The sequence below is a fragment of the Coenobita brevimanus genome, chromosome 46, assembly GCF_032717465.1.
Source record: "Coenobita brevimanus isolate Jiangsu-jjx chromosome 46, ASM3271746v2, whole genome shotgun sequence".
Classification (NCBI taxonomy): Eukaryota; Metazoa; Arthropoda; class Malacostraca; order Decapoda; family Coenobitidae; genus Coenobita; species Coenobita brevimanus.
The window spans coordinates 43,924,239-43,940,960 of NC_136999.1; the positions used below are offsets into that span (position 1 = coordinate 43,924,239).

A 16,722-nucleotide genomic window follows, 5' to 3' on the forward strand; every position below is an offset into this window, starting at 1 on the left:
CTGGTTAGAAAGATTATTGAATGTGTGCTTTGTGAAAGGTATGGTGCCAATTGACTGGGTAAGTGCTTGTATGGTCCCGTTGTATAAAGGTAAGGGTGATAAGTATGAATGTACTACGTTTAGGGGTATAAGTCTGTTGACTGTGATAGGTAAGGTGTATGGTAGAGTGTTAATTATGAGAGTTAGAGTACAGAGGGAGTGATTGGTGATGAGCAGTGTGGCTTTAGGAGAGGGAAAGGATGCTTGGATCAGGTGTTTGCTGTGAGACAAGTGTGTGAAAAGTATTTAGCGAAAGGCAAGGATGTGTTTTGGGCATTCATGGATTTAGAGAAAGCATAACGGCCATACCACTTTGAGTACACCGCTTCCCATCCGATCAGCGAAGTTAAGCAACGTTGGATCTGGTTAGTACTTGGATGGGTGACCGCCTGGGAACACCAGATGCTGTTCGCATAACGTTCTCCCTACGTGTCTAGTGGGGTTGGTGGAGGATTAGTGCCCCTCCCTGTAAAACAATTAACTCTAAGCCCTTGGCCACCCCGTTTGGGATACATGGCATCTGGCAATGAATGAAATGAATATGATAGAATTGATAAGGAGGCTTTGTGGACTGTTTTACGATTGTATGAACTTGATGGTAGGTTACTAAAATGGGTGAAGATTATGTAAACAGTAAAGGGTGTGTAAGAGTGGGAAATGCTATGAGTGATTGGTTTCCTGTGAGAGTGGGGCTGCAACTGGGATGTGTGATGTCGCCTTTGTTGTTTAATATTTAAATGGATGGTGTTGTAAGGGAGGTGAATGCAAAAGTTTTAGGTGGAGGTCTGAGTCTTGTGAATGTTGATGGTGGAGTGGAATCTGAAGCAGCTGCTGTTTGCAGATGATACTGCACTGGTGGCTTATTGAAGAGGAGAGATTGAGACAGTTGGTAGAGGAGTTTGGAAGGGTGTGTGAAATAAGGAAATTGAAAGTAAATGAGAAGAAGAGTAATGTGATGAAGTGCACGAGATTGGTAGATGGTAGGGGGATGAATATAGTTTTGAATGGTGAGTTGCTTGAGGAAGTAGTGTTTTAAATATTTAGGGTCACATGTTGCTGTGGATGGAAGAATAGATGCAGAAGTGAAGTTTAAAATGAATGAAGTAGGAAAGGTGCTGGGAGGAATGAAAAAGGTGTTTAGATGTCGTTTGCTTAGAATGGATGTAAAAAGAAGGCTGTATGAGGGTGTTGTGGTACCGACTGCGTTATATTGGGCTGAAACATGGAATATAGGTGTAGCAGAGAGGAAAAGTTTGAATGTAATGGAGATGAGGTGTCTGAGGAGTATGTGTGGAGTCTCGCATGGATCGAGTGTGAAATGATAAAGTGCGAAGGAGAACAGGAGTTGTTCGGGAGATGGCTGATCGAGTTGAGTAGAGGTCGTTGCGATGGTTTGGGCATATGGAGAGAATGGATAATGAGCGATTGGTGAAAAAGATAACTAGATCTGATGTGAGAGGTGTAAGGCTGAGAGGGAGACCACTAATGGAATGGATGGACAGTGTGAAGAGAGCGCTGGATGTGAAAGGGATGTCTGTTGAGCAAGGAAGAGTGGCTGTGCATGACAGAAATAAATGGAGAGAAATTGTGAATGAATAAATAATGATGCAGCCCTGAGGGGATATTCTCCCACATTTGGTCTGATCAGCTAGTCAGATCAGGTGCGGATAAGGGGATGGATCTATTATGATGTGGCAGGGGTATAGCAGCTCTGCTGTCAGGCCCTGCTGCGGATGTCACTGATTGCACTGTGCAGTTGACCCTTGTGCAGTGTGGTGCGGTGAGGATCTGTCCCTTCTCCCCTTTGAGGCTAAGATGCAAATGAATGTGTTTGAATAGATGAGTAAATGGGGAGTGTGTCATCCTGTCTCGGCTACCTCCCTTTCCTTGGGGGAAGCAGCCTAGGTATATAGATAGGTAGACAGATGCAGCGGAAAATGTAAACGAAAATAATAAGAATTTCTCTTTTATTTTCTATCTGTATGTGTTGAAATAGAGGGGAAAAATACAGGTATAATAATGTATGGCCCATTTGTTTACCTGAGTTTCATAATTTGGCCCAACTTCTAGAGTAGTTGAATAGCCCTGCATTCTTCATAGGCTGACCACGACACTGGCAGTTGTATTGTTAAGTAAATGCAGATAAGTGAAAATGTGATTGGTTAGCTACAGATTATTACTAAAAGGTGTATTCTTTGGCCGGTATTCTTGTTGGTTAAGGACGCCCCCTAATAATTCTTCCTAAGAGATTTATTTTGCTTATTACACCTTTCTATCCTCGTCTGTGGTATGTATATGCTTCATGTCTCGCTTCACGTTACATACATACTGTACCAAAGGATATTAGCCAGACATATCTGTAAATATATAGCTAAGGAAGAGGTAATAGGGAGCCTCCTTAATCGACGAGAATTCGGACCTTTGTGTTTAGGACACTTTATAGAGGCTCAACATTAGCAGTATCCTTGTATCTGGTGCACGTGAATGTTCTTTGATGTAATATAAGTTTTAACTGCCAGTACTGAAAAGCTGTGGAAATACAAAAATAAGTATTGAAAGCAAATAACTGTCGTTTGGGGACGCGAGGTTGGTGATAATTAACCCAGCACAAACGTCATTTCCTTTATCAGTGAGATGTTTCGATCCCACCATGTATTATCAGACCTTGGTACAGGAACAACTATTATTTGTATCTATTATGCATAAAAGTGTAACAAAAAATGTATTACATAACTTGCATTAGGAATGATCAAGAACATATATAAAATAGCTAAAGTTGAAAAAATAACAAAAAAACGTAAAAATATTATATACTAAATAATTATGATGCATTTGCCACAGAAGTGGTAACAGGAAGTTATGTCATTAAAACCACAAACAGTGGTTGTATAAGCTTGGTAAGAGGAGGTGGGGTCACGTCAGGTCAGGTTCCCTTTTGTTCTGTGTCCCTCCCTGCTGCTGGTGTGGATATAAGACCTCCACTCTCATGTTTCTGTTTCACTCTTTCTGAATATGAAATACATGTAACTAATTCCTGTCTCGGTTTTCATTTCTACTGTGGTTAATCTGCATACCAATCTTCACGATGAAATGAAGATTCCCCATGTATTTTATTTATATGAGTGAATTCTTCAATCGCGTGTTTGTGTAGAAACGTTCACATTCGTTCTTTCCACTGCCTGCTCTTATCTACGCTGTCTGTAGAGTCACATTTAGACTGAACTTGTTATAGGTAGTTAGTACTAAGAACTGCCTATTTGCTTCATGAGGGGGAAAAGTAGCTTCGTACTGTGATCCTTTGTACAACTGAGTGAGCATAATAATGCTTTTTCCCTCCGTTGAGGATATGGACAGCACACCTGGCACACCTGGAATATATGCACCTGGAAAGTACTAAAAGGGAATTAAAAGGTTACAGGTGGGGTTTCACAGTTATGAGTAATAAAATCTGGCAAAAATCAAAACTGATAACAATCTGAATATAACTGAAGGTGATGAAAAGATTCTTAAACTTCAAAATTTTCCGTTTCATTCAAGGAACTTCAAGTTTATGTTACAAAGACAATTGAACAGAGTCAAAAAAAGGCAAGTGGAATTTACTGTAGAAAAAAATAGCCCACAAAATATGAAGAAAGAAATATGACATGTGTATTGTAAAAAAGTTTGGGAGAAAATCTCTCCATAATTTAGATAAACGTCTTTGAATGTCGCCTGTACACTGTAAATGTTAAAAAGAGGGATAGACAGTATTACGCAACTGGATATGGCAAAAATAAAGACTACGTAAAGGATGTATTGTTTCCAGGTACGAGCAAATGATTCTTGGTACCATGTATCAGATTTAATGAAATAATTGATAAAATGGTAACAGAGGAGCAAAATGCTGTAACAGACACACACACACACACACTAAAAGCAAGAGTGAGAGGAAGTGCCTGTGCATTGTTATACCTAAAAAGTATTTTTATGTGAGTCAAGCTCTGTACCAGGTCCAATTAAATAGTGTTCTAATATAAAAAGACGAAGTTTCAGTAAAAGTGTTGTTCCAGTAACACAATACAACAAAGTAGACAAAAGTGCCGAACAAACAAATCAGTTGTTTCAGTGTTGACTGTTTAGTCTACTACATAGAGGAGTGCAAAACTGTAAGTAGAAGCTTTCTGTTAGTACCAGAAGATGACCACCATCTTCAGCAAATCAACTTTGGAAGGAGTTAAAAAAAGGGACAAAGGTAGAAAGCAGGAGGATGATTTCTACCAAGAACTGGTGGAAATGGAGATGCATAATAAGGTGATAGAACGAGTATACAGATTAGAGAAGGCATTTCAGAATGAAATTGATGAAATTAACCCGTTAACTGCTCTATACAGCCTGGGCTGTTCCGAGTGCGACTGCTCAATACAGCCCTGGCTGCGCAGGTGAATTTCGAATATAGTGCCATGGTGACCAAGACCGACCCATGCAAGCGTGTTTGAGCCTTCAAAACCGAGACCGAAAAAGAAAACGAAAACCATACATTCCAATAGGGAATCAGACATTTCGATGTTCATCAATGGCTTCACCAAGATAAATATTGAGCTAATATTTCGTTAATATATACTTTGGAATATGTTCTCTCAATTCTTAGTACAAAATTTGGCCTTTGGGGAATTTCATTTTTACCTTTATGTCTGCGCCCCACGGACACCTCCAAAAAACCGCCATGCGCAGTTAACGGGTTAAGAAGCAGCTGCACATGCAAAAGGATGAAAATGAAAATTTAGAAGGAAATTAATAAGACACAACAATAGATGAATTATCAGTTGAGGTGGGTACACATAGAAGGAAGATTAGTGAAATGGCAAGCACAGTTGTCAACCATGAGAGTATTATGGAAGAGTTCACAAATGTCAGAGACAATAAGGCAGGCAAGCACTCTGACAGATCATAGCAGTGATATTGAGAAGATAACCCATGTGAATGAAGCGATGCAAACCTACAGAAATGATGTGGAAAACACATATGCTGAAACAGTGAAAGTAAAGAAAGACTTAGAAAGAAGAGTTGAAGAAAAGAACATTAAAAAGGAAATGAAGAAAATAATCCAAAACAATCCAAAATTGGTCAAAGATTCAGCAGACTTCAACAAATCTATTGTAATCACTGGTATAGAGGAGGAAGAAATAAAAAATAAGATTTCGAGAGACAAAAAGGAGATGGCAAATGTAATGAACATATTGAAGGAAGTGCCAGAGGGAATCTGTAGTAAAGACATAGAGGAACAAAAAAGGCTACGGAAATACGAGAGAAATATATGAAGGCCCCTGAAAGTAACCTTCTAGAGTGTAAACACTGTGGAGGAAATACTGAAAAATGCAAACAAACTTATGGAATAAGAGGACTTGTATGGATAAAAAGATGCCTAACTCAAGAGGAACTTGGATTACTAAAATAGAAGAGGGAGGAGGCAAGAACAAAGAATGAGGGAAGATCAGAGGAAGAGAAGAACACATTTTTTTTTTTACAAAGTAATTGGATTGCAAGTTCGAATGTGGTAGATAAAGAGGAGGGAATAAAAAGGAGAAAGGTAGTAGACCCAAGTCATGACAAGTATGTAAACAAGATGATTAAGTTTATGTACTCAAATGTAGATGCAATAGTATCTAAATTGCTGGAGATGAATAATTATATTACAGAAAAGGAACAACATATTGTTTGCCTAACTGAAACAAAATTAACACCAAGGATATCAAACGATACACTAAACCTAGAGGAATACAATATATGGAGAAGAGATAGGAACTTGAAAAAAAAGGGGGAGGAATTATAATATTAACAATGAAAAATCTGCAAGTCAAAGAAATAGAACTAGATGTACTCTCACAGGCAGAACTGATCACAGTAGAGATTAGTACGTCTGAAGGGTAACTGTGGCATATTTATACGTGCCACACAGACCAAACATTTACGAAAAAGGTGAATATGAAGACCTTGCAGAGAAAACAATTCAAAGTTTTAGAGCATTACTACATAGAATGGAGGAGAAATCTGAAAGAATTATACCAACTGGAGATTTCAATACAAATATAAATTGGAATACTCTAGATATTTTTTTTTATATATAACAGAATGGAGGAAGGAAAAACAAATGAGTAAAAAAATAAAAAATCCATACATCAGATTACTGGTGTCCTCTGTTCATAATATATCTGTGACAATTAGACTTGAACAGTTGTGAGTTGAAATTTGGAGGGAAACAACTCTGGGGAAGCGAGTTCCAGAGAGATGCAGTTCGGGGAATGAAAGAATTCTGATAGGCAGAAGTTCTGCAATATGGCTGAGTGACATTCCAGTCATGAGCGCTACCAGATGCTCGTGTAGCACGAGGGAAGGCATGGAGAGGTGGCATCATGAACGCAACTTCGTCTGAGCATTTGCCAAAAAAATATTTGTAAAATAATGCAAGGGAGGCAACATTCCTTCTTACTTGCAGGGGAGGCAGTTTATTTGTAATGGCAGGGTTGTTAATGATTCTAACAGCTTTGTTCTGAATTTTGTCTAGTTGTCTTAATGCAACCTCTCCACAACCATTCCACAAGGGTGAGCAATATTCAAGTTGAGAGCGGATATGACTCTTATAAATTATAGCTAAGTGCTCATCGGCGAAGAAGTTACGGACTCAGTACAATAAACCAAGTTTCTTTGAGGCGGTTTTAAGAAGTGATCTGACATGAGAGGTCCAGCTGAGGACACTGTTAAGTGAGACGCCAAGAATTTCAATACTTTTGGAGATGGGAATATTAGTAGCACTGAAGGTAATGTACGAATCTGGCAATATCTGTCTCTAAGTAAACTGTATATATTTAGTTTTACTAGCATTAAAAGAGACAAGGTTGTTTTGTCCCCATTCACTGATTGTAGATAGATCTTGATTTATGGAGATGACTGTACTGAGTTGAGAGGTAGAGATATTAGACATTGTAAATGGATGTCAGAGTGTGAATGAACTATGTAGTGTTGAGTCATCCGCATGTGAGTGAATGGGATTGTGAGTGACAGATAAGAGATCATTAATATGAACCAGAAATAGGGTTGGCGCCAGAACTGATCCCTTCGGCACGCCGGCGTTAATTGAGTATAAAATGGAATATACATCATCTACTTTTACTCTTATTTTCCTGTCACTAAGATATGAAGAACTCAAAGGAACAAAAGACATTAGTCCATAGCAAGGGAGTTTGGACAGCAGGGAACTGTGCCATACTCTGTCGAAAGCTTTAGAGATATCAAGAGCTACTGCATGAGTTTCTCCAGAAAGATCAACTGATTGATGGATGGTATAAGTTAAGAGATTGAGTATGTCAATGGTGGATCTTTCGTGGCGAAAACCATATTGTCTATCACAAATTAAGTTGTTGGATTCAAGATGTTTAACAATGTGCTTATTAATTAAAGTTTCAAATACCTTACCAAGAGAAGATGTGACAGCTATTGGTCTGAAATTGGAGGGGTCAGACAAACTTCCTCTCTTCGGAATTGGGTAGATATTGGCTTCTTTCCATGAATTTGGGAATAAAGAAGTACATATGCATAGTCTGAATAATTTAGCGAGGGCAAAGGCAAGTTCAGGGGAACATTTTTTCAAAACAATTGGCGGAATTCCATCTGGGCCTGGAGCTTTGTTGGTAGGTAAATTGTCTATGATGGATTTTACGTATCTTGTCTGTATATTAAGTGGGGCAATTTCGGGAGAATCAAGTTCCAGTACTGGGACATTTTGGCTGGTACCGTCTATTGTAGAGTTTCTGGCAAAGGTACTGGCAAAGATATCTGCTTTCCCACGTGGGTCATTTGTAATGTCGCCATCTGAAGATTTTAGTGGGGGAATGGAAGATGACTTGTTAAAGTTATTATTGAAAGAATTAAGAGTTGACAAGAATATTCTATTGTCATTAGGGTTGTTAAGTAGTTTTGATGCTTGCTTTTGAAGAAAGTTTGATTTAGATAGATTTAATACAGCTTTTGCATGATTTTTAGCAATTTTAAATTGAAAGAGTGATTCAGATGTTTTTTATTTTAAGTAAGAGCTATATGCTAATGACTTTTGGGCTGTTGCTCTGGCACAGTTGCCATCAAACCATTTTGGAGAGTTCGATCTTTTAGTAAACTGTTGACTTGGTATGAATGAATCCATACCAGCTAGTATTAAGTCGCAAATGTGGGACTGGGTAGAATTGGGATCACTAGAGAAGAAAGACTGCCATGGAACATCAGCAAGATAATTTCTAAATCCATCCCAGTCTGCCCCATCAAAGTGCCATCAGGTCACCCTGACAGGTTCAGAATGGGAAGGTGTGGGAGGGTTAACTAATGAGGCTTTGATGAGATTGTGGTCAGAGGATCCAAGTGGTGACAGTACCTCTATCCTGCATTGATCTGGATTATTTGTCAAGAATAAATCCAAGAGATGGGCATTATGGTCAGGATTATCAGGTATTCTGGTTGGTTGCTTTACCAACTGGGTGAGATTAAACGATTCCGCAAAAAGCTCGCACTCTAGACCAGCATCGTCAGTCCAGCAATAACCATTCAATATTGTGTATGTTAAAATCACCCAAAATGGTAATTTCGGTGCCAAGGGCAAGGTCAAAGTTACTCAACTGAGTGGATATGGAATCAAATACACTGGGTTCCAAAGAAGCATTGGGTGAACGATAAACCACACAAATATATTTGGTAATGTTTTGACAATTTAATTTATATAATGAGTAATCAAAAGTGGATGAAGTGAAGTTTAAAATAGTGTCAACTGCATATTGGAATTTGATATAACAACAGGTGCCGCCCTTGTTACGAAGTCTGTAAGGAGATGGTAACCAGGAAAACAAAATGGAGATGTATCGGTAGAGGGTGAGATTTGTGGTTCTGTGAGGAAAAAGGCCAAAGGGGATATGGATTGAAGGAAAAAATGAACTGAGTTTAAATTTGTGGTAAGGCCGCGGATGTTGGTAAAGAACAGGCGGCACAGTCACTTCTTCGCCGACGAGCATTCCCGGAAATAGCAACAGTTGCTGCTGGCACAGTCGCTTGATGGCGACCAGGAGGACCCTGTGCCGCCAGCCCTACCCTGCCGGTGGTGGCAATCCGAGGTACCACCTCATTTGATAGTAAGATTGCAGCGGCCATTACTAAAGACGTGAATAGAAGATGTGATATGTTATGCGCATGTAGTGTGGTGTAGGCAGTTGAAGGTAGAGGTATTATGAGAGCATGCTGTTGGGACCAAAAGCTCTTGGACCTTGTGCAGGAGTTTTTCCTAACACAACATGTAAAAGAAAGCACCAGAAAAATAGGATTCAATGTATCCCCAGTGCCAGATCTTATATTTACTAGGCAAGGAAATGATATTGACAATATAATGTATTACTCTCCATTCAGCAAAAGTGCCCAAGCAGTATTAAATTACAATTTCAAGATTGTATATGACATAGTTAATAGTAATGAAAATTACAAAAAGAGGCTTAACTATAAAAAAAGGCAACTATCATAACCTGAAGAAATACTTCTTTGAAACAGATTGGGAAAAAGAGCTTAGAGGACAAGATTTAAATGTTATATATTGAAGATGCTGTGAACTTTATAAAATAGGAGTCCAGAATTACATCACACAGCACAAAGAAGCAGAAAATAAAATAAAGAAATGGTAAAATAAAGAATGTAAAAAATCAAAAGAAAAGAGAGATTTGTTGTGGAACAGATACAGAAGACGCAATAGTGAGAGGGCATATTTATAATAACTATAAACAGGCAAGAAACGATTATACAAGAATAAGGAGGGAAGCCCAAAAAGAGTTTGAGGAGGACATCAAAAATAAAAGTAGTGATCAACCGAAGCTAGTTTACAGCTACATCCGAAGCAAAACCAAAGTAAATGATAAAATACAATCCATTACACATGATTGGATCACCTATACACAAGAGAAGGATATTTGTGAAGCACTAAATAAGAATTTCTAATCAGTTTTTACAGAAGAAAATAATATTGAGAGGGATGATATCGAATTTGCATGCCCACACATATTACCAGACATACAAATATCTGAAAAAGAAATACAGGAGGGGTTAAGTAAATTACACAAAGGAAAAGCAAATGATCCTGATGAAATTTCATGTTGGGTGCTACATGAATGTGCAAAGGAGTTATGTATATCATTATCTTTAATTTTCAAGGAATCCTTGAGACAAAGTAAAGTACCACATATTTGGAAGAAGGCAAATATTGTTCCTTTATTCAAGAAAGGGAATACACAAAATCCACTCAACTACCGTACAGTATCACTAACCAGTAATTTAAGCAAGGTATTAGAAAAGCTGATAAGAAAAGTTTGGGTAAATCATCTAGAAGAACACAATATGATAACATAAAAACAGTTTAGCTTCAGAAAGGGAAAATCATGTGTTACTAATTTGAGCTACTATAACAGTAACAGAAACATTACAGAAAAGAGAGGCGTGGGTGGACAGTATCTATTTAGATTTCAAGAAAGCATTTGACAGATTGGTCTGGGAGGAAGGCAGAGTCCCGGAGGATTGGAAGTCAGGTATAATTATTCCCTTGTACAAAGGAAAAGGGGAAAAAGAAGTGTGTGGTAATCATAGGGGCATTTGTCTTCTTAGTATAATAGGAAAAGTGTATGGTAGGATACTTATTGACAGAGTTAGAGAAAGAACAGAGGAATTAGTTGGAGAAGAACAGGGAGGCTTTAGGAAGGGAAGAGGTTGTGTAGATCAGATATTCATTCTTAGATCTTCAGTGGAAAAGTTTCTAGAGAAGGGAAAGAAGTTGTACGCGGCTTTCATGGATTTGGAAAAAGCATATGACAGGGTGGATAGACAAGCATTGTGGAAAGTATTAAGAATATATGGAGTAGATGGGAAGTTGAAAAGTATGTATGATGGTGCTAACGCTGCAATGCGTGTGGATGGTGAACTAAGTGAATTTTTCCCTTTGAAGGTTGGCTTGAAACAGCATTGTGTCATGTCTCTATGGTTGTTCAATTTGTACATGGATGGGGTAATAAAAGTGGTACAAGGTAGGGTAGTGGATGTTGGAGTGGCCCTGGTGAGAGAGGATAGTGTTTGGAAACTCCCTGTACTGTTGTTTGCAGATGATACTGTGTTGTTCAGGGAAGACGAAGGGGAGCTGCAAGGCTTGGTGGATGAGTTTGGGAGAGCATGTAAGAAACGGAATCTAAAGGTGAATGTAGGGAAGAGTAAAGTGATGGTCTTTGAGAGAGGTGAAGTCAGTGAATGTACAGCGAGGTTGGATGGTGAGGAATTGGAAAATGTGAGTACGTTTAAGTACTTGGGTAGTGTGATGAGTAAGGATGGAGGTTTGGAGGGTGAAATGCCTGAAAGGGTACAGAAGGGAAGAAAGGTTGCTGGTTCTTTGAAAGCAGTGATAAGAAACAGGGAAGTGAGCATGGAAGTGAAAAAGTTACTACATGACATTATTGTGATACCAACTCTAACGTATGGAAGTGAAGCTTGGACGTTGTTGGAAGGACACAAGTCAAGAGTGAGAGCAGTGGAAATGAGTTATTTAAGAGGAGCCTGTGGAGTCACATGGAGAGACAGGCTGACGAATGAGGATATAAAGGAGCGTTGTGGTTTGGATGTGGATGTGATAAGAAGCGTTATGAGGAACACGCTGAGGTGGTTTGGTCATGTGGAGAGGATGGAGGGCGAGAGACTGACGAAGAGAGTGTATGCGAGTGAGGTGGAGGGGGGAAGAGGGAAGGGGAGGCCGAGGATGAGATGGAGGGATGGGGTGGAGAGGTATTTGAGAGAGGGGGGTGTGAGTTGGAAGCAGGGCAGTCAAATGGCGGGGGACAGGGCGACGTGGAGGTGATTTGTTTGTGGCCACCCCAAACGGGATTGAGGCGTCTGGCAATATATAGATAGATAGATAGATTTGACAGAGCACCGCACCAAAGACTTTTATGGAAATTGTACTATCAAGGAGGAATCCGAGGCAAACTCTATTGTTTGATGCAAGATTTTCTCAAAAAAAGAGAAATGAGAACAGTACTAAGAGGATATTACTCATCACTGAGGTAAGTGACTAGCAGAGTTCCACAGGGCTCAGTGCTGGCACCAATTATGTTTTTCATGTATATAAATGATATAAATAATAATATTGGAAATGAAAGCTATCTGAATGTGTTTGCTGATGATGCAAAAAATACAAAGGAGAAGTAATAACACAGACTTTTGTAAGGAACTACATGAAGAATTAAATAAACTTCATGAATGGAGCAGTACATGGCAAATAGAATTCAATGTTAAAAAGTGTCATATAATCAAGTCTGGTAAAAGTGGAAAAATAAAACTGATTGGGAATATAAGTTCGGATGTACAACCCTACACATATCAGAAAGAGAGAAGGACCTAGGTGTGATTATCAATAACAGACTACGGTATCTGCGGCTGACCTCATCAGCGAGAAGATACGGAACATTTATACATTGCTTGCAATTATGAGAATAGCATACACATACATAAATGAAGATACGCTAAGAAAGATAATAACATCATTCATTAGACCAACCCTGGAGTATGCGTCAGTAGTCTGGAGTTCTTATCTCAAAAAACAGATAGATAAGATTGAAAAGTTCAAAAGGCTGCTACAAGATGGGTACCAAGCTTAAGGGATCTAAGCTACAAAGAAAGAGTAGTAAAACTGAATCTACCTACACTGTAGGAGAGAAGGAAAAGAGGAGACATGATTATGTTATATAAATGCGTATCAGGGAAGGAGAAAATAGACATAAATGATTACATAACCTATGGGGATGCATCAGCAAGAGGGCACTGCAAAAAAACTCCATAAAAAGAGAGGCAATAAAGACGTAAGGAAATTTAGTTTCCCAAATTGAGCAATTGATTAGTGGAATGCACTGCTGAATTAAATAGTGTGTGACAAAACAATTCATAAATTTAAGGATATGTACGATAAAAATGGTTTAAGGCACGGGACAGTACGAGCTTGACTCATTCCTGTAAAGATACAATTAGGTAAGAACAATTAGGTAAGGTAAGAACACACACACACACACACACACACACACACACACACACACACACAAGTTCAAACTTGTCCGAAATTTTGATCCACTCCTCTGTTTGGCGAGTGTTAGTCTAAACACGACCTTAAAGGAAATTTACATAAGTCTCTTAGAAGATTAAGGCATAATTTATATTCTAACTTACCAGTAATTATTTTTCTTATCTCCTAGCCAGTTCCCCCTAGATCTGGCCAAATCATAAAGGTTACTTAGCTATACTGAGTTGGAACAACAGTTGACGATGGGCCTGATGTTTCAGTCGGTTACCTGGGGTATCCAAGCGTCCTTAGGTGCGTATTTTACAGCATGGAGCTTGAACAGGCTTAGGATCTAGAGTGAGCAAACATGGCGTGTCTCTTCTCCCTCATAGGATTGAAGAGATGCTAACTATTTATTAATTACAATGCTAAATACAGTTAAATTACTTCAAGAAATATACAAGGCAAATCTAACTTAAATTATTCTTAGTTTTCATTAAACTAAAGCCAAATATTCCTTTTATCTCTAAGTATGTATTAAACATTCCTCCGTTTTCTCCTGAGGATACACGTCATCGTACCATGATAGCTCAGTTTGGTCAATGGAAAAACCCTAAGTATTTAAACGTATTTACAGTTTAGTTGTCCACAAGGGTTAAACACAGTAACATTTAATTTATTAATGATAAGAATTATTAAAGAGAACGTAATCTCTAGGTTATAAAACCACTTGAATTAGTCATTAATGCTCTCCAGGTTTTCCTCTGCATTTAATCAGAGACAACTATTTTAAAAGGTAAAGAGTGTAACCATTCTGGGGGAAAATATTTCCCACAGTTTTGGAGCCGAGTGTAAAATGATACGCTGAATCATGTAATGTGACCCCTAGCCAGTAGTTCTCTTCATACATTTCGAGAACCCTGTGCCGCGGCCCTTCTAGGTTGCACATCTTGACTCAATTGCTCTCCACTATCCACTGTCTCTGGGGTAGCTGTTAACTCAAGGGGCATCAGTTTATCAATAGTTTTTATGCTGGTATGTCCCCTACATTTCATTTTTACAAGACTCAGCACCCCCTCTGAATCTGGGTGCACGGAGATCACTTTAGCTACCGGCCACTGGGATCTTGGTTGTTCTGTTTTTACTAAGACCACATCTCCTATGTTTATAACTGACTTGTTGCTGGCAGCCTGACCCTCATAAAAACTTTCTCTTAGGCTCAAAAGATATTCTTCGCTCCAAAGTCTATTTCAGGTGTACAATACCTTTTTCAGACGTTGGTATCCCTCAGGCAAATTTTGTCCTAATTCATTATTTTCTATTGTAGGATCATCTACTTCCTCCTGGATATCCACACAAGGCACTAGATGGAGCTTTCTGCCATATAACATATGAGCCGGGGTCAATGCCTCAATTGAAATACTAGTACCATCCAGATATGTTAAAGGTCTATCATTAATCTTAGCCTCAATTTCAGTTATCACTGTTCTCAACTCCTCTCTGATGATCTTAGCACCGTGCAAGTTTTTCCTAAGGGAGTTCTTCACAGTACCAATCATTCGTTCGGTAAATCCATTTTGCCATGGTGCTCTTGGAGCTATGAACTGCCAGGCACAATTTAGGATTCCCAGCGCCGACTTATCCTTTGGGTCACTCATTATTTTTAAAAGTAGAGGTGCTGTTCCAACGAAACTGGTTCTGTTGTTGCTTATTAATTTATTACACCAAGTCCTTCTAGCTGCAAATCAAAATAAATTCAGGAATGTCACTGAACTCTGCTATTTCCAGATGGACTGCCCTTGTATAGGTGCAAGTAAACAAACATATATACACCTTATGGGGAGTTCCCTCACCCATCACAGTTATATCCCCTGTGTAATCAACGCCAGTTACCTTGAAGGGCCAACTTACATTTACCCTATCCCTTGGTAATGCAGGTGGTCCTGCATAGTCATATGGTCATTGTTCATACCTCCTACATATAATACAACTTCTGAGATATTTCTTTATGACTTGTCTACCTTTAGGGATCCAATACCTTTCCCGGATTCGGGCCAAAGTCTGCGGCACACCTCGGTGAAGAGTCAAATCATGGGCTTCTTTAACAATTAACTGTACAAAATGATCTTTCTTGGGTAACAATACAGGATGTCTAGTTTGGAGAGGCAAATCAGCCTTTATTATTAGGCCATGGCATCTAATTAGACCCTTTCCGTCTAAGAACAAAACTAAATCTCATATCAGCTTATTCTTGTTACCAGTGCCTTGGCGTAAAAGGTCAAATATCTCCCCGTAATAATTCCTTTGTTTCATTTTCAGCCAATATTCCCTGGGATCAAACTTCTCAAACCCCACTTTACTGAAAAGTTTAATAACTATGTAGTGTTAACCCTCTCACGCATGATAAGTTTTGGTAAGTTTTCTGGTGCATGATTTTATCCACCTGGTCGCCTGGCCCGGCTGCCCGCGCTTGGGAAATAACATTTATTCTCTCCTTATTTTCGCCACCCAGACATCAATATACTGCCATGAAACCTATCTTATTACCATTCGAATGCTTTCCATCATACAGGAAAATATTATTAGAAGTTTTGATAGAGAATTTCATCAGACTGGTTGTGATTCGATTTGTAGTTTTCGAGAAAATAGCCAAAAACTGAAAGCCATTAAAAAAAAAAAAAAATAAGGAGCTCTCATTCTGAACTTTTCTCGCACAACTTATATTTTTATTGAATAAAATTATACAGAATTTCACGAGCTTTCTAATGAGCACCAGTTGGTTTCGATATTCCTCATAATTTTTTAGTAAATCGCCAAACACGACTGGAAACTCATGTCCTTGCATCACTTTCGTGATGCGCACACAGCATACTCTATATTCTCGCCTACGTAACAACGAATTATCATAGATATTACATTGTTATGTCTTGTACTATCACGAACAAAAGTTCGTTCCCCCAGCCAGCCACTGTGTGATTTCGAAACACCTGAAGACTAAAAAACGAAGTATCTGAAAGAATTGCCATTTTCACCCAACAGATGGCACACAGTAATGTTTATGAGGGGGACAGGGAGGTTGGGAGAGGACGATGCGACGAAACGAGTTTGTATCTGGGTGCAGATTACGTAGCTTATCACCAGATATTGATATGGTTACGACTGTGATAGAGATGGATTATAATGAAAACAATAAATAATGTTCGGTAAGAATATTTGTATGCGTGGTGGATGTTGTAGCAGCAACAGTGGTCTAACTTAGTTAATCTTATGATTACCAGCAATATACTGAAATCACACGTTTTAAGTGTTGAAGCAGGGGCATATGATACTTATTACTATTATACAGCATGTGATTTTATGTTGAATGACGATACATGGCCAACATTCATACAACCGGTTATACCAAAGAGCATTTTATTCTGTCCGTTATAAAATATTAGATTTTATTCCACACATTACCAACACAGTAAATATCTCGCAGATGAGCAATTTCATCGCACATTGATATGTGTATGTCAACAAACGTTGCCTCCCCCACCAAGTGCTTGGTGTACTGCGGGAATTAGTGGCTGAAATACACCTACGGTTACACCTGGCAG

General features: G+C 38.8%; 1 non-coding gene across 1 annotated transcript; it reads left to right on the forward strand.

Annotated features, from left to right (window-relative positions):
• The first annotated feature begins 334 nt into the window (after positions 1–334).
• On the forward strand, positions 335–453 carry LOC145398878 (5S ribosomal RNA). Its single transcript, XR_013897210.1, has one exon. It is a non-coding gene; the product is annotated as a 5S ribosomal RNA (ribosomal RNA).
• The last annotated feature ends 16,269 nt before the right edge of the window (positions 454–16,722 follow it).